This window comes from Anopheles maculipalpis, chromosome 2RL (genome assembly GCF_943734695.1).
Source record: "Anopheles maculipalpis chromosome 2RL, idAnoMacuDA_375_x, whole genome shotgun sequence".
NCBI lineage: Eukaryota > Metazoa > Arthropoda > Insecta > Diptera > Culicidae > Anopheles > Anopheles maculipalpis.
Genome location: NC_064871.1, coordinates 38645249 through 38663355, shown reverse-complemented (window position 1 = coordinate 38663355; position 18107 = coordinate 38645249). Strand labels below are relative to the sequence as shown.

Here is an 18107-nt window from a genome sequence, read left to right as displayed (position 1 = left end):
ATAAAGCGTCGAAGGAATGAAAGAAACAATAACAAGAGTATTTTGTGCCTCAACATTAATAAACTATATTTAGTGTGCCTAAAATCCTAAAAGCGTCGCCTTTGGGGTGATTTTAGACACTGTGAGTTAGGACAAAATCACAGCCTGTGATTTTGCCACAACCATCAGAACAAAACCACACTGGAAATTAACTTTGGTCTTTCTGGGTGCTGGACAAAAGCCTTGAAATTGCGTTTGGTGTAAAATCAAAGCAGAGGGAAACACAGCAAACATAGCAAAAGTGCTATTGAACGTAATAAGAGAACAAAAATAAACACACACCATTTACAAATAACGGTGAGCGCAAGTAAATAAATGTCCAAACAAATAAATCAAACTCATACGCGCGCGCGCGTACGCACGCACGCTTTACCCATATTCGGCCCGATGTTTGGTCGGTTTCGAGGTAGAAGTTATGAAGTGGCCGGATTCACCCGTGCCATGAGGGTCAGCCACACTAGCGGCTGTCACAGGCAGACCGCAAAAATTTCCAATTCTCCACCATTTTCCCGTCCCAGCCAACTGGGACATCCGTGAGGACTGGTGTTCGAATGGTGTGAAATGTTAGCGCCTGGCTAATGGTAAACCGGAAACCTGATCTATAGGAACCACTCCGGCACGCGGATAGTCTGAGGGGGGTGGGCATTTCCCTTTTTTTTTTTGGTCGCCGTTTTGGTTGTTGTTGCTGTTATACGGGATAGCCCACTGGGAACCATTACCGATAAAACGACCCACACGGATGAAGTCAATCGAACCTCTCCAGCCCGGTGGCCACTCTTATCGCTTCACCACAAATCACACCGGAATGATAAATGAACAAATATGATTAATATTTTTATTTCCAACTGGCCACGATGCGTGTACTACCGGAGGTGTGTGTGTCACGCACATTTGACGCTTGAATACAGTGGTGATCGAAATAATGGGAGTAATTGTAATTTGGTAATCTAAACGAAGAGTTATTTTTGAAATGCAAAAAAGGCATGTCGGTTTTCAGGGTTTAAGATGAGTTTTGTGAGTTCATTTTAACTCAAAATTATCAGGATTGTAATGTACCAACATTTTTCACAAAAGAGAACAAACGAAGAAGAAGAAAACGAAGAGTAAAAAGGTAAGAAAATGAAAGTGAGTGACATCCTTCTTTATGCCTACAACCTATTTATACCTGAACGGTGTAGTCATCGTAAATTGATGTTCTATGACCAATTGGAGCTCACAGGCCTGTTAAAGCGTCTGGCGCAAGATCTATCTGATCCGGCTTCGGTTAAACGCTCTACTGCTCGCTTGTGGTGGCCTACAGCTGCTCGGTCTCTGGCGCGTTTCGAGTCCATCCAGCGAAAATTCACAAAGTTCGCTCTCCTAGCAGGTGGATTTCCGTAGATTATAGTGGTCGCTGTGGGATACTCGGGCTAGATACGTTACGGCAGCGTGTCTGTAACACGGAGAGATCCTTTGTGGCGGGCCTTTTGGACAACCGGATCGACTCGCCGACTCTACTCTCTGCAGTTCGCTTTTACGTCCCACCGACAACTCTCCTAGCTAGGAGACTACTACTACTGACCGCTATGAGCCCAACTTGACACGTGTAGCGAGTCCGTGTACTCGTTAGCGTCTTTGACTTTGACTTAGTTAGCCTTTTGTATTTTGTATTATGAGAAAAACGTGAAGATAAGGAAGTATTTTTTCTGATGATAATAGACGCTGAAAAACAAATATTAGTGTATTGTTCAAATTTGCTCTATTTTTTTACGCTTCTAGGTTACACAGGCCATCGAATGGTTTACAAGACTAATAGTAATGTGTGTAATGTGCAAGTAGCTAAAGCTAGCCCGGTGCGGTAAGACTTGAACCCCGATCCTGTCATGTTAAAACTGGTGCCACGGATAACTCACCACCGGACCGCCATTCTCTTGAATGGCACCAAATATTGCTACGAACGATTTATCATAACTATGTTCTGATTTTTTTTTATTCCACACACTGTATATAGATGTTTTTTCTGTGTGTTGGTTGGCCGTTTTAATCTGGTTTGTTGTTGTATTTCCACACTAGCAGTGTGTTCGTTTTTAGCCCTTAGTAAGCCCCTTCAGTTTTTGCTGTTGGAGGAAATAGATAGCAAATATTGGATGTTGGCAGGAGGGTAATGGCGATGGAGCGAGGGTTTGCAAAGAAATCATGTACGGCTGGTTGTTAGGATTAGTAACTAGTGTTGGTGATGGCAGTGATGGTCATAAGGCAAGCGGGTGCGTATAATAGTGTGTCCCCCCGAACGGAAACATCATCCGCCCAAGAGTGGTTGGATTGAAGGTGCGGTTAGCAGATGAAAGTAATAAAAAATAATAAATAACAGCTTTCCGCCGTTTTAGCTGAATGTGCAGACGCTTACGAGAGTGTGCATGTGTGTGTGTGTGTACGTATGTGTGCGTGATGTGTGGCAATATTTCCTGCTTTAGCGCTTTCCATCACTACCACCATCCGTGCCCCGCACATCAGTGGCAGGAAATCAAGCGGAAGTCAAATCTTTACCCATAATAATATCCGGTTTCTCCGGGTCGGTTCTTGTCCGCATCGGAAAGGGGTAGCAGCAGGGAAACGGGAGTTTGGCGATGATTGTAACGCGCTTCATGAGGTTAGCGACACATCAATAAATAATGACAGTCGCCGCTGTCGACTGTCGGCTTAACAGCGCCCCGGCAAGCATGAGAGTTAGTTCCGGACCACACGGCGAGAGTGGTCGGGAGGAGAGTGCAAGAGAATGTGACAGTAGGTAGTGGTTCGGGGACCGTCTTTTTTTGCTTTCTTCCTTATCGCATGAAACTCTACATGAAACGGATGCTGTCGAGGATGTGCAGATTACGCTGAACAGGAAGGTTGTAGTGGAGTTGACCAAGGATAGCTTTAATCTACCGACAAAAAGTACCGGATATTCCGGGTATTAAGAGTTGTGGGCTACGGATTAAGATAATATATCGTGAATGAGTGGAATCGGAGCGGGAAAGGAGCAAACGCAATAGGAAGTGGTTTTCATATTAGTGACCTTGAACGAATAAGACGAGGTCACGGGCCCCCATGATTGTTAGTTAGTTTTGGGAGAGTGTAATGATACTTATTGTTAAGATTTTTACATTAAAGTTATTAGGTTCTAGAGGAAAGGTTTGTACTACACTTGACATGTTTTTAATTCATCACAAAAGTATATGTGAGATAATATAATGTGAATTCAATAAGGTGAATTATGTTTTCCAATGAGGTTAAGATTCATGTTTTTAAAGTATTTTATTGTAGCAACGAAAGGCATAATCATGGCATTATTATTGCCCATTACTTTATACATTATTTAAGTACAAAATATTGTACATTTATTATATATTTTCAAGTATAACTTGACAGACTTATTACTATCATGCATTACACAACTATCTCGAAATTATCTTCAATCAACACAATACTTAGGCTTTGCCAGCGAGACAGGAAAAGTTGCTGTGAAAAACGAAGGAACTCCTGAGCCGAGATAGGTCGGTCGTAAAAAGCAACTTCCTTGACGCCTGTTTTGGCCAGTGAGTCTGCTTCTCATTGCCGGGAATTCCACAATGAGAAGGGACCCAAATTAGCGAGATTCTATACGCCTTATCGAACATTGAGCCAAGCAGTTCCATGATTTTGATGGTTAAGAAGTCCTGACTCTTAACAGCCTTCGGAGATCTTAGAGCTTCAATAGCACTCAGGTTATCCGTGAAGATGAAGTACTGTTCCGAGGGTCTCGCTGCTATCATTAATAGTGCGTACAATATTGCAACTAGCTCTGCGGTGTGAACATTACATGGATGTCTCAATTTGAAAATGCTTCGGTGTATTCGCCAAAAATACCGAAGCCAGTGCCCTCCGTATAGGATCCATTAGTGTAGTAATGTCTTTGATCAGAGATCTGGGAATTTTATGTCTGTGGAGCGCTAGGATGCACTTGTAGGGCAACAAAATCTTCGTAAATCTTTAAGATTATGCTCTTAGAAGCTGTCTATACAGGCGCTTCAAAATTTTCTGCTATTAAAGGATTTGATATTGAACAACGGACTAGAAGGCGAAGCGACAGCATTTGCAAAAAAATGGGCTTCCAAATCTTTTTTTTTATTTCTTATGTGCAAAAGCAGGTGGTCTTTTTTTTTTTCCTTCACTGTTGCTTTTAATTGTGCTTTTTGTTGCTAAAATAAAAACATGGTTTTAACCTCATTGGAAAAATAATTTCATATCCCACACTAAAACCATATCTTCCATTCGCTGTTTCCTGTAGGCTAAGAAACGAATGATAGAAAATGTACATAAGTGCTGTCAGAGAGCATTCGTTTACCCAGACGACTAATTGTTTAATGAAAGCATAAGTCAAAATAATGCCTTTTAAATTGAATGCAACGAGCAGGCACAAGCTTTACTATTGGAAGGGATTTGTGCAACTCTCGAGCGGCAGACGACGTTGGTGGTCGTAGAGGCAATAATTTGCTGCACAGCACCGTCGCTATCACACAGGAAACTGAGCATTCCGGCTTTCCCATATCCGGCGACCGGTCAGATTTTGTAACCCGCTTTTTCCTACTGTTACATTACACTGCTTCGTACCAAACTTCCTATTCGTTATCCTTGGCCATTTAACTCCTTTTTTTGCGTACCAGGAAAACGCTGGCATGTGTGTATGTATTTGCCTGAGTGTGTAAGTAAGAAAAGTGATGAATGGGGGTGAGGCACAGGGCAAATGTTACTAGCTCCAATGTCCGTACTTCACTATCTCTTATGGGCTGCAACTTGGAAGAGATTTTAATTGCTATTTCCTTACGTGACGTTACGCGTGCATCCTTCCCATTCCCACAACGTGTGCCTAGAGTGGTACAAATAGTTCCTAGAATTCACTCGTACTTTCGGTCGTACCTGCCGCATAGCTGATCTGTTTCAACGACCGTGTTCGATGGCGCTGGCGTGCTAGATCCATAAATTCAATCCATCCAGGTCCCGGGACAGCGTCAAACTGTTATCTTAGGCATGTTATCTAACCGGTAACCTTTGGGAGTGGATGTGAACGTGTCTGGTAAGACACGGAATTGGGTATGGATTTTTGATCGCATCCTAACGGGTGGTGTAAAGAGCGAGAGGAAACGCGGAAAAGGAATGAACTCTCTACACCGACGATACTTAAACGGACGGTACACACATGCCCGGTCGTACGGTCTGCAGCAGCCGACTGGAACGTGCTATTCATTTTAGGCACAAGCCATCTCGCTCCACGTCCACGCGTTCGGCAAAAGAGCTTAAAATGTTTCCACGACACTAATCCACCCGTTAGCGTACCTTCGAGATGCGATTTTTGACCCATTCCCTCCACCCACTGCAGCTGTACCTCGTCGGGAATCTTCCATGCGAAGGAAAGGTTCGCTTGATAAATGCATCATCTAGCACGGTGTGTAATAATGGATGGCTTGTGAAGATAAAACATTTTTGAAAGTGTTCTGTGAAGTGATGGTATAAATTTGATGGGAAAATTTTACATTGATTGCTAGCACCCCTGGGTTGGAATTCAACTCGTTTGGGAATCGGTGCAAGTGGCATAAATGTGTAGAATTCCTGATAGCAACTCTTGTTCCGTGATGCGTTCCGTTCACAAGTTGCTGTGGCCTACAGAAAGGTGCTTAAGAAAATACTGCCCATAAGATTCTTGCGCCAAAGCTGCAATTTGTCCACGAGACTTTAAGTGTCTATGTAGAAATTTAGAAATGTGAGTAATTTAGAAATGTGCCAATTCTAGTCACTGAACCTAATTTTTACTTACTACGGTACAGTCTAACTTAAATATTCGTGCAGTTTTAAAGGTGAGAAAAATCATTTTCTCCGATCGCTCATGATAAAACCACAATCGGCGAAGACGAAAGAAGTAATAGCTGGATTAGTGCAACAACGCTAACGACCCTGCAGACTTGGTGAGTGCTGAATAATGCGCTCCTTAAGATTAGGAAGGTCAGTAAAGGGAACTAATTGAATTTTGTTGACTTGCACTTCCTGACTCGACGATGCTGCGGAAATGGTTTTGCGACAGCGACTGGCAAATGGGTACCAACTTTTACCACCCAAAAGACATGCTAATCGGCAGGCAAACTCTTCAGCTGGCAAAGACCAACCAACCCCTTATCGGGTAGGATAAATCTCGAACACCGTACACGCTTAGATCGGTACGGTGTTGAACCGCTTACCTGGGACCGTACATTCGATGGACAAATGTAACGATCCTTACGGCTACAAATCGTTACGCTTGCAGCATAGGCAAAGGCTGTGTAAAATTGGTGTCTGAATGTGTGCTCAGACACACCGCAGCACTGTTTGACTATTGATAATGGAATAATAACTCATGTCTGTCGGAGAGAACGGTGGGAGTTCGTGTCTCTGACCGGGTGTCCTTTTTCCGTGTGTGGCATGGTCAACGAGGGAATTGTGATTTATTGTTTTATGATGGATTTTAGATGGCTTTTCTCCTCTGGTTTATTTTTGGTGCCACCTCACGGTTCCGAACCATTTTGTTGACTTATTTTACAAATTTGCGTACGGAATTTGAAACATGCGGTGTCACCATCAACCGTTTGGGCAGCATAATTTATGGGACTGCCAAACCGAAACCTGTTGAACTAATTCGATCGAACCGTGAATGAGGGAGCCCCCCCCTCCCTTACAGGCGGTTTTGTATAACGTATAACAGGATTGATTTGTATATTTGTTCTAGTTTGAGTACGCTGAAATTGAGCTTTTTTAATGTATTTTTCGTATGCTGTTAAAAAATGCCCTCGAAGAATCAACTTTTTCAGAAAAATTACATGATTCTGGTGGAGTGCGCACCCATCAGATATCCTTAAGCTATATAAGAGAACGGTACTGTACGTCTTGGAATATGGATGTATATGCTTAAGCATAAGCATAAGCAAATTTAAATCGTGACAGCTTACCAGGGTCCTGCAGTTCCTGGATTACAGGAGACACCTCTTTGAGAAGGCAAGCTAAGTCTATCCCCTTCAGTCGTCGCAGAACGGGTATTTCCAGCATTTTTGTGGAAAAATATGGCCATTCTACCAACAACCAGTTTTATATTGACGAATGCTCATCAGAGCTTTGGCTGCCTGCCCATTGCGTTATTGCCGGTATTGAAAAGGCAAACTAATTGGCCATAAAGAGTGCTTTGGAAGGGTCTTTTTTCGACAGGTTTATCCTACCTCACGAGTACAAGCGTGCCACACAGTCTCTCTGCATGGCTCGGTGGCAGAGTTTGTGGGACACCGATAAGCTCGGGAGGTTTCTATATTCGATCACTCCCCAAGTGTCCTTGAAGCCTGAGTTCCACGGCATCTCAGGTGATCTTGCGTTCATTCGAATGATGTCTAGGCTTAGGTCTAATCATTTTGCTTTGGGTGCGCATCTCAGCGTACAGGACAGGTCGACTCCAAAGTATGTGGCTGCGGCCTCAGATACCACGACCTAGATCATGGCCGCCCTTATTTGGCCTTATGGCTTCGAATTAGAGGGATGGATTACAGTATATCGAGCAAAATGAGGATTTCACACTTCATAAATGCATAAAACTGAGTTGCAATCCTGATAAAGTAAGCTAGAACCAACCACTGCACTTACATAGCGACCGTGAATATTTATCATAAATCACAGCAGTTTGATAAACATAAAATCAGCACACATTGAGTCGATGCGTAGAACGCTTGCCTGAGCGCGCAATATTAAAGTAAAAAGTAAACGCCCACCGGCTTCAATGAATGAGTTCAATAAACCAGTGTAAACCTCCACGAGAGCAACGCTTCTTTGGTGTCTTAGAAATTTGTTCATCAATAATTAATTTTTAATTATTCGAAAAAACGATACAAATCATTGGAAAATGAGGTAAAACCGTCAAAATTATGTATTTAAAATTTTATGTCTGCGATCATCAATCATGATATAAATGCCTCAATTTTGATAACTTTTGTCCATCGTTAAATCAGATTGGAAAAAAAATCCTTACCTTTGTTGATTCTGCTGACTCTTTTTTAGCAAATATTTTCTACGTGCAACAAATAAAAAACACTTATCGAAAAAAAAAAAACCGTTCTTAAGCCGTTTCTCGTGTTACAGCACACTTTGTCGCTAGCTTGACTTTATCGGTAGGTTAGGAGTGTATTGTTATTCGTACTTGCTATGTTCATCGCATTCCCTGTCCAAGGGTGTAATATTGTCAACTCAAGATTGAAGAAGGAATTTCCAATAAAAATGAAAACCACCAGCCAGCCAACGGACTAACCGATCCCATTTACTGTGTCCGCACAGCGCACGCTCTACGTACGAACGTGGTTTCAATTACATTGCGAAGCAAATGGAGCTTCACTTTATCGCCTAGCCGCGGGATTGCTTATATGGGTGTTGTTTGGTTTTTCTTGCTGGCGGTTATACGTTAAGAAGGTATGGTGAAGGTGGAACTAGAGGACATTGTCTTTAGGTTGCCACTTGCCTTACACACGTAAATGGCAAAGCGCAATGGAGACGCCCGGTACTTGGTAGTTCGGATTTCAATGACTAATGCCTTTAGAAGAACGTGCAACAGTAGTGCTAGTAGCTGTAGTGGTTTGTAGTTGATTTTCAATTTTCTACTAGCAAAAACACGATGCGTGGAAACCATCTTGAGATTTTGCACCAAAGTGCTCAAGATATCAATTCATCGGAAGAGCAAGACTCGGTAACGTTTCGTTAAGTGGTTGAAGTGAAAGTGACGAAGGTTAGAGTTAAATATACTTCTATAATACTAATTTTTTTTACGGAGTCTAATTTGGCTACCCAACTTGTATGGCAAGCTAAGGGCATCCTCCTTATACGTTGTTTTCATTCCACCTCTGTAAGGACTGACGCTACTAACCAGAACTGCTCCAACATTTCAGTTCACAAACTTAAAAACTCAACAAATAATAACTGAATTAATTGATCACATATTTCATACATTGCGTGATTATAAAGGTCATTTACTGTAAATTAATTCAGATAGTAAATCCTTACTAAGATCCTGGGGTGGTTCCAAGTTGCTGAAAATTATAACACCAAATCAACTACATTTCAACAAGCTTTGTTGATTAATCATGCCATGCTCTTCCGTTCAATAATATAAAATTTGGCTACTTACATTCCTCCAAGCTTAATTCAAACAAGTGTTTACTTTGCAATAATTCTACTCGTCCCGGTTGAAACATGCAAAACGATTCGGGATGAGAATTACTTTTGTATGATCTTTTGCTTATGCCACTCCAATCATATCAACCGTGACAGCGATTACTTAGCATTAGCGCTTTCCAGTTTGTCTTCTGCCTTGCAATTTCGCTGCATATTCAGGGCAAGACGCAAATAGACGTGAAAAAAACCGGTGAAACCGCTCGTCAAACAGCGCCCGATAATGTTGAACCCTTTTAGCTTTACTTCTTCTAAAGGGCAAGCTAGCGCAGAAAAGCCAATAATGGCGCCCAGTTTCATGCACAACTATTAGACTGCTGTTCTGTTCTTTTGAATGAGATGCTTGGCAAAAAAGAAGAGAGAGAGAGAGAATCCTTATCCTAAGAAGGAAAAATAAGAGAAACAAACCATCGACGAAAAGCAGATAATGGAATCTGAAATTGCTTCACAAGACTGAAAGAGTGGCTTTAGAGTTTCGGCTTGGCAGGAAAACTGAGACTCCAATAGAGGCGAACACCGTAACGTACCGCAAACATGCACGGGCACGACAGGAGGATCGACATGAATTTTCCATTATTTAAATCAACAAAGAAAATTAGCGAAATTGATTTTATTCAAAATATTTTTATTATATAATTTGTGCGGAAGCTCGCGGTGCGTTCTTCTCTGCGGCTGCCCATCCAGCTACCACGTTCCGTACGTTCGTTCATGCAAACGAGAGTCTTTGCTGTGTGTTTGTGTGAAAGAATGAAGACAATCAGCAATCTAACCCGATATTAAACGTTCGGTAAAGGAAAGAAAAGCAAAGTCGGAAGGATATCCACCCGTCCACCATTGCAACAATCGTTGGTTCCTTTATCCTGCGCTCCCGTCGGGTTTGGAAGCTACGTCGTTCAGCATCTTTTTCCTGGAAAAGGAAGGTCAATAAATTATTCAACGTGTGGCTAATGGCTAATGGCTGGTCGTGGAGTTGTCTCTTCCGTCATTCGTATTGATGCAGGCAGAGTGCTGGTGAAAATAGCAGCAAACGGGAAAGAGATATTGGGCGCGAAAATTTGATTACATCGCAAGTGGTCGATAACGATAACGGGAAGATGTTTCGGGGGATGTGGAGATATAACTGCAGCTAGCCAAAGTCCTGGAGCGTGTGGTTTGCGCTACTTGAACGGAAGAAGCTCCCGGTTGATGTGATAGAATTGAGTGATTTTAAATACGATTGGTGGAGTTAAGGTTAAAAGTTTTACCATCCAGCACAGGATCGTGTGCATGTAAGTATAGTGGTCTGGTGTATTCAGCAGGGAGCGTTCGGATGAACTATCACTTGGCACAACATTTGGATTTACCACTTGCACCACTTTTAAGTATATAACACTTTGTTAGTTTAACCGCCCTGATTAATGCCCGAATCGAGACTGACTATGCCTGTCGTACTTTGGAGTCGGTCGTAAGATCGATTGAAAATCGTACGATCGCTTCCCTAGTAGTAACTAGGGACTAGGGTCAGTGTCAGTTTGCGGTGTTCATACAGTATCGGCTTCTTAACTCTATAAAGCGCTAGCATTTCGTCTTACCCCTACGTTGTGTTTAATCAATTTCGTGTACTTTGAGATGTGATATTTAACATCTTTTATTTAACTGTTGATAGTTGGGTGCTTGGTCAATTAGTGCCTGCTGGGCTGATGGCTGCTAGACCGGTTGGTTGACTGCTGGGCCGATGTATACCATACGTTGGTTGCCGTGTGGTTGCTTCGCTGATAACTGCACTACATGATCTTCTTTGTGCTGGGTTTGTAAGGCAACTATGGATTTTTTTTTAATTTAAAATATTTATTGTTCATTATGTCAGTATTTACAAGATTAATGCTTGTTTGTGAGATGCAGCTAATTATCGCTAAATAATTAATATGTTAATCGCTAAGGCTAGTGATTAGTAAAAACTTACAAATTAATCATGAACCTGATACTAGATTATTAATCAGTTGGTGTGTCGAGGTTGCTGCGGATGCTTGTAGCCGGCAGATGATGTCGTCTGCTATGTCGTCAGCTAGTTTGTACCTTCCGAAGATTCCTCCTTGCACAGGAACGTCAGACAGGAATGCCGCACGCTGCTGTGGGCAGGACGATCTGTTTGTAAATGGCTATCTTGTTTTTTGGATGGAGCTTGGAGCGTCTATTGATGAGTGGATTTAGCTTCTTCAGTAAGATGAGTCTCTCTCTCTCTCGCTCTCTCTCTCTCTCTTTCTCTCTCTCTCTGTTCTTGGTTAAACGTGGGAAAGGTCTCTAACTCTGGTACTGCCGTCTGAAGACTGACGCCACGGTCGTCTCCACCACCGGGCCGCTCCGCGATGGGGAGTAAGATGTTTCTTTGGTGTGGTGATGGAATAACATTTGGTTGTCAGAGGTGACTCAGATGTACTGATCTATGCACATCGAATACGGAAGCATAAATAGACAGCATGCCCTTTTCTGCAAGTAGTCCCTTTCTGTCCACGATACCTTATGGCGCATTAGGAATTGCTGTTGCTTTCCTATTTGCTTCCTATTCCTGTTCGCAGATCTAAACATTACCTGCGCATCCGGTCCGATCGCGCATCATTCAGCATGCTGGACACCAGATGCTTTCTACGCTGCTATTCTGCAAATCGGTTCATAATATCGTTGTTGTTGGTGTGCGACCATGCTGGGCACATTGGTCATCGACAATGATGCCATCGTCGCAAGCCATAACGGGTAATTAAGATGAACTCTATTATGTCTCCTTCACCATGCTGGATATTAGTGGCGGATGAGCACGGTTACACGAATGATGTGAAACGAAATAATAAAGTTTCTAATGTGTCTTTTGAGACAGAACAGCTGCCACAATAGTGAAATAGTATTTTTTTATGCGCTTCATAAGCAATACGGCCAGACTGTCCTTCTTGAAATAAAAAAGGATCGTGTGCGCGTTATCGATGGAAAAGTCTTTAATACAAAAAATTCATCGATATCAATTGCTACTTTTTATGGCTCATTCTTCATTCATTCATTCTTTATGTCGAAAATGATTACAATTTTCTTCATTGTTAGTCATTCATTATTATTATTTTTATTATTATTATTTTATGCAAATAACAGGGAGGAAATATTCTGTTTGTTACATATAGTCATCACAGAATGTGAATAAATTAAAAAAATAAACTGTTTGTGGCTGGGTTTTTTTTCAAATATCTTCTTTAAACTAGGACATACTCTTGGAAACAGGCCGTGGGTTTACGAACAATGGAACATAATTGGGAAACTGGGACGTTGTAGTCGAATGGGAAGTACGAATGATTACGAGCTGAAACATCGCTCTGGAGGGTGTCATGCGAAGCGCGGCTGCGACATCCGGGGCACGATTTTCACCCGAACTCTCCAATTTCTTAGCTTCGCGGATGACATCGACATCATCGGACGGACAACTGCGGCGGTGTGCGAGGCGTACACCCGACTGAAACGCGAGGCCAATAGAATTGGATCGAGCATCAATGCGACGAAGACAAAATACCTGCTTGCCGGAGGCTCTGACCATGATAGAGCCCGACTCGTCTCGTTGACGGTGACGATCTCGAGGTGGTAGAGGAGTTCTGCTACCTTGGTACGATCGTAACTTCGGACAACAACGTAAGCAGCGAAATCCGAAGGCGCATTGTTCAGGGGAATCGTGCCTACTACGGACTCCACAAACTCCTGAGATCCAGAAGACTCCAACAACACACGAAATGCTCGATTTACCACACCTTGATACGTCCGGTAGTCCTCTACGGGTACGATTCTTGGACTATGCTGACGGGGGACGCCATTTTCGAACGGCGGGTGCTAAGGACTATCTTTGGCGGTGTGTGCGAGCACGGCGTGTGGCGAAGGAGAATAAACCATGAGCTAGCTTAGCTGTTTGGCGGTGCTGATATGCCGATGAGGATATGACGATGCAGGACTCATGCCCCACCAAGAAGGTGCTCATCAGCGACCCGTTCGGCACGAGGCGTAGGGGAGCACAGCGAGCTCGTTGGCTGGATCAAGTGGAGTCTAACCTGTCGGAGATCGGTTGCAGCCGTGGATGGAGGACTGCAGCCCTAGATCGAGTTTCCTGGAAACTGATTGGAGACCTGGCCATGTCGAAGAGACGTGCTCTATCTTGAGCAGGCCAAGAAGAAAAAACCATATGGAATGTATAGAATGCACGATACACTACGCATATTTTATTTTCTACCAAGCGAATTGTATATTTTATTTTAATATTTGTACTACCAACCAGAGTGTAAACTTAACGCGGTGTCATGTCTGTGAATGTTTTGAATCAGAAAGCTTTTGTTTTTTTTCTGTATCGTCCATACGATAAAGAAATAAAAGTTTTTTTTTCAATTTCTCTCATATTTAATAAAAATTACATTACATCACACATCGCAAAGTGAATTCAAATAGTTCATTGTAATAACGCAAAATACGCAACTCCATTTTCCCGACCCGAAACCGATCCAAAATGCTACTAGAGTAGTTTTACCTCATTTTTGCATTAAATCCGTACGCATTTGCTGCAACGCCGCCAGTCCGTATGTATGTGTGATGCCAGCACACATTAGTATTTGCTGCAAATGTTAAATGCACAAGCGTATGGGCAAGCGATAAATATTAAGCAAACAATCGAAACGTAACCAATTGCCGGATTGGATGGATAAAGACAGTTCATTAAATTAGCTCCGTGCATTCGTTCCCGGGATACAAATGCAACACATTGAACAGTTTCACGAGTGTTTCCCCCTGTTTTTGGTGATGCATTGGCCAGTGCTTCAGTGGCATCGGTTTCAATGCAGCACTTTGGCATCATCCCGACATCCATCCCTCCACCCTTTCTTTTCCTTTCATCCCAAAAAGCGATAAAATTCTAATTAGAGCTAATAAAATTATCTGCCCACTCGCAGGGTGTTTGCGAATATGTGTGTGTGTGTGATGAGGGGCAGAGGGGCAGATCGTGTTGGAGTTATCGATGAAAGCGTGTCGATGGCTGTTATTTTTTATATCATTCATCTCGTTCTTGCACGCTTCTTGTTGGGGAAAATAAGTGAAAGCTAGCATCTCTTTCGCAATGGACCAAAGCAGTTGAGGATGAGTCGAATGTGGAAAAAACCGAAATTTCCCATACCCCCTATCGGAAAGCCTTCTAGGGTGCTGATGGTGGCGGGATGTGTCCTTATGTTGTTCGCCCCCGGGATGAGTTTAATGTTTGCACTGCATTGAACTGGCCGCACCAGAGTGCATCAGCACCACGTGTGCAACGGTTAGGTGCTGATGGAAAGTGCTCGAGAAAGTGCATCGAAATTAAATTGAGTCTGCTCATCAAATTTCAACGCAACTTTTCGGTTCATTTCTGTGAACGCGATCGTGTGGACGTGAAACGAAAAGCGAGAAATCAGAGGGAGCATAGGTACCAACATGTAGAGAGTAAGAGATAGAATGAGCGGCAGGAGTAGTATGTTAGTTTTTCCATACCGGCTGCCTTCGTACCACTCACGGACATTACCCATGGACCTCAACATAGTACGTGTTTGGGGCTATATTTCCTCGTAGCTATATGTTTTCACTCGGTAGCAACCTGATGGCCGGGGTTTAACGTAGCAATAAGAGTTCGTTTCCGACCGACGGTTGGCATACCGGCCTCAATCATCGCTATTTTGCAACGTCATCGGGCTTTGATTCGGAGTCGCACGTTCCGCTCCGTAAATGGTAATTATGCTACCGGTGTATAAGCGCCAGAAATTGAACCTAATTGATTTATTTTAATTAGGTAACAACATGCTCTCGCACAAGCACAATCATTCCGGGTTGGAAGTGGGGACACGTAAAAAAGGGTAATCTCACACGTACACACTGACGTGAACTCACGCATAGGCGAGGTGAGAAACTCCTGTGAAACTCCCGTCTCAGCTCAAGCGATGCCTACCAACAGGCATCGCCGTATGCTTCTTTCATCAAATTGGGCCCTTTTTCGGGGAGAGCAGTCATGTTTGTTATTTGTCGTTGGCATACCAGGCTTGCCCCCCGACTTCCCTTCTCCCTTCATGGCCTTCCACGCACGGTTATGGTGTGTTGCGTCAAGTGTTCGTGTCGCGTCGTGATCATCATCATTATGATAATTTAATCTAATTACAAGCAATCTCACGAGCGAGTTTGATCCACCGTTGTTGGAAAGCATGTGAGTGATGCGGTGTGTATGCAGCCTTTTTTTTTAATCTTTTCGCTGTACTCACCCTACCCTAGTGGTTATTCTAATTTACCTTTTTTGCTTCCCTCCTGCCTCCAACGTTATGGAAGCCTGTGCATGGAAAATACTAAAGACGCATGCATGTAGCAGAGCGTACCAGACTCCAGAGCAGCTCATCAGTCACGCGTAACAGTTCTGGGCTTTGCCGTGTTTTTTTTTTGCAGTAAGGGTGTTTTGGGAATTTTTGCGAAATTTTTCAAACCTCCCAAAACTTTTGAACAATTCTCCAGCCTCGTGAAACCCTCCAGCTTTCTCTGGGCTAATGAAGTGGTGCTGATAGCTTGCAACCCTGCTAGATAAGGGTTCATCCTTCATCGAGCGCATAGGATACAAGGTGGGGAGGGAATGTAGGGAAGGGTACAAAAAATAGTACGAATTAACTTTAGAAAATCAGGTGCACAGACCAACGGTTCCCTGCTCACACAGTTGGTTGTTAGTTGGATGGTTGGACGATGGCAGTGGCGATATGGTGGGTAACGTAAGCATAATTGATGGGGATATCTTCATCGAATCGGGTTCGCTGTTATTACCGTTCGCTGTTGAAAAGCGCCAGTTGGTTAAACAACAAGTTTTGCTGCCACAAGCCAAACTCTACCCTGCTACCTCCCACTTCCTATCACATGCAATGGTAGAAGGAGTAAAATTATAGCCCATACTCATACGTACCAGGTGGGTCGTATGTGTGCACGCTGTTGCTGATGTTTTGTTGTTGTATATGAAATTGATTAGCACACGTGTCGGGGATGATTCGCTACAGAGGAAATTTGTTGAATTTCTGTAACATAATCGGGATGTGTATTTTCAACAATCTGCCGAACTTGAAAATGAATTTATTCTATTTATATTTTGAGAAAATTGCTTCCTGTAATATTCTATTGATTGGTTTGATGGTGCATACGCCAAAATGCAGGCAATGTGCATTACAGCAAACAGGCAAAGATGAACTATGAACTATGATGAACATTACTGGAAGATGAACTATTTAGGATAAGATAGTGTAAGTTAGCATACAAGACTAGAGAATAAACAGTTGCCACTGAATCCTCGGAGTGACAGCATCGTCAAAAATATTGAGAAAGCGTAATCGGTTGGTATTGGTTGGATGGTAGGTTTATGTACAGAAAAGAAAATGTATTTAATTAGAAGTTTTTTTCGCGTTTTGAAACAAGGTTTTCAAATATTTATTTGCTGAACTTTAATCAAGCATCAAACAATCAAACAATCAGAAAAACGTATGTGATCTTCGCAGTAAAAACCTGCTTAAGCTGCAATCGTTTTTGTTATAATACAATTAATTAGCTTAGGTATTGACCTAATCTATAACGTGATAAATTTGATCTGTTGATAACTTTCTACACCTATCGCTGATCGTAAGGATTTTTGGCCAGGAAGAACCACCAGACAAGCAGAAACTGGGTGTCATTCACTCAGTGTATAAAAGGGCTATTTTGCTTACTTTCAGGCCATCACAGTCCTATATGATCCTGTGTCTATAAGATCCTGTCCCGAATACTGTTCTGCAGATTCTGTCGGACGCTACCAAGCTGGATCAGTTGGAGACAAATCTACTACCGATCAAATATTTATTCTGTGGCAGATCCTCCAGAATTGCCCGATAACTCCCCGTTCATTTACTTCAAGACGGCTTACGAAACCATAAATTGATACGGATCTCAGTCCGTACGGATTCCTTGGGACGACTAATCAATGTGACGAAGGCAAAGTCTCTGCTTGCCTCGGGCTCTGATTGTGACAGAGCCAGACTCGGAAGCAGAGTATTAGTTGACGGCGACGATCTTGAGGTACGATCCGAACTTTGGATAACAACTTTACAAGCGAAGGTACATTGTAAAGGAAATTCGTGCCTATTACGGTTTTCACAAACTTTTGTGATCCAAATCTCTACGAGTAGGAGTACTGAACTTTGCTGATGGAGGACGCCAATGCACTCGCCATTTTGGTTTTTTTTTTGGTAGTGCTAAGTACTACATTTGGTAGTGTGGCAGGGGAGGATACCGGATTCGTTCGAACTCGATGCACAACGGACCCGTTGACTGCATCAAGTGGAGTCGAACCTGCAGGAGATCGGATAGAGCTGTGGATGGATGAATGCAGCCTTAGATCAAGTTTCCTGGAAACGGATTGGCGACCTGGCCATGTCGACGCGACGTGCTTTGCCCTGAACAGGCCAAGAAGAATAAAGGCAAATTTTACAGTGAAAATTTTATATTTTCTACCTGTAACCCTTCTGTCTCTTTAAACAGAATAATTTTATTTTAATACATAAATACAAATATTTCATGCACAAGCTATTGCGACCATTGAAAATGAATATTTCTCCAATCAATCAAGATTTGGTACTCAATAATTCTTAATGCATCGTAAAATTTTTACAAAACGATTTATTTTCATTTTCACTCGCTCCGTGATTCATGTCTGTAACCCTGTTTCCTTACATTGCTTCTTAAGACGATCTGCAGCGGGTTAAATAATTTATGGAGAAAAAAGATACTCTTGAAGGACCACATAGAAAAAAAAAACCCCGTCTAGAAAACATTTC

At 42.6% G+C, this 18107-nt stretch overlaps 4 protein-coding genes across 4 annotated transcripts in view; all 4 read right to left on the bottom strand.

Moving 5' to 3' along the window:
- Positions 1–18107, bottom strand: part of LOC126557770 (transmembrane protein 104 homolog) — a 333753-nt gene that overhangs the window by 21222 nt on the left and 294424 nt on the right. The window lies entirely within an intron of this gene.
- Positions 1–18107, bottom strand: part of LOC126559566 (protein kish) — a 416586-nt gene that overhangs the window by 233650 nt on the left and 164829 nt on the right. The gene's annotated exons all lie outside the window — the stretch shown is intronic.
- LOC126557356 (sodium/hydrogen exchanger 9B2) overlaps positions 1–18107 on the bottom strand; it is a 200570-nt gene that overhangs the window by 138493 nt on the left and 43970 nt on the right. The gene's annotated exons all lie outside the window — the stretch shown is intronic.
- LOC126557843 (fizzy-related protein homolog) overlaps positions 11535–18107 on the bottom strand; it is a 444135-nt gene continuing 437562 nt past the window's right edge. Inside the window, exon 6 of the mRNA XM_050213747.1 lies at positions 11535–11544. The gene's annotated coding sequence lies outside the window, so the exon portion shown is untranslated. The remainder of the gene's footprint in view (positions 11545–18107) is intronic.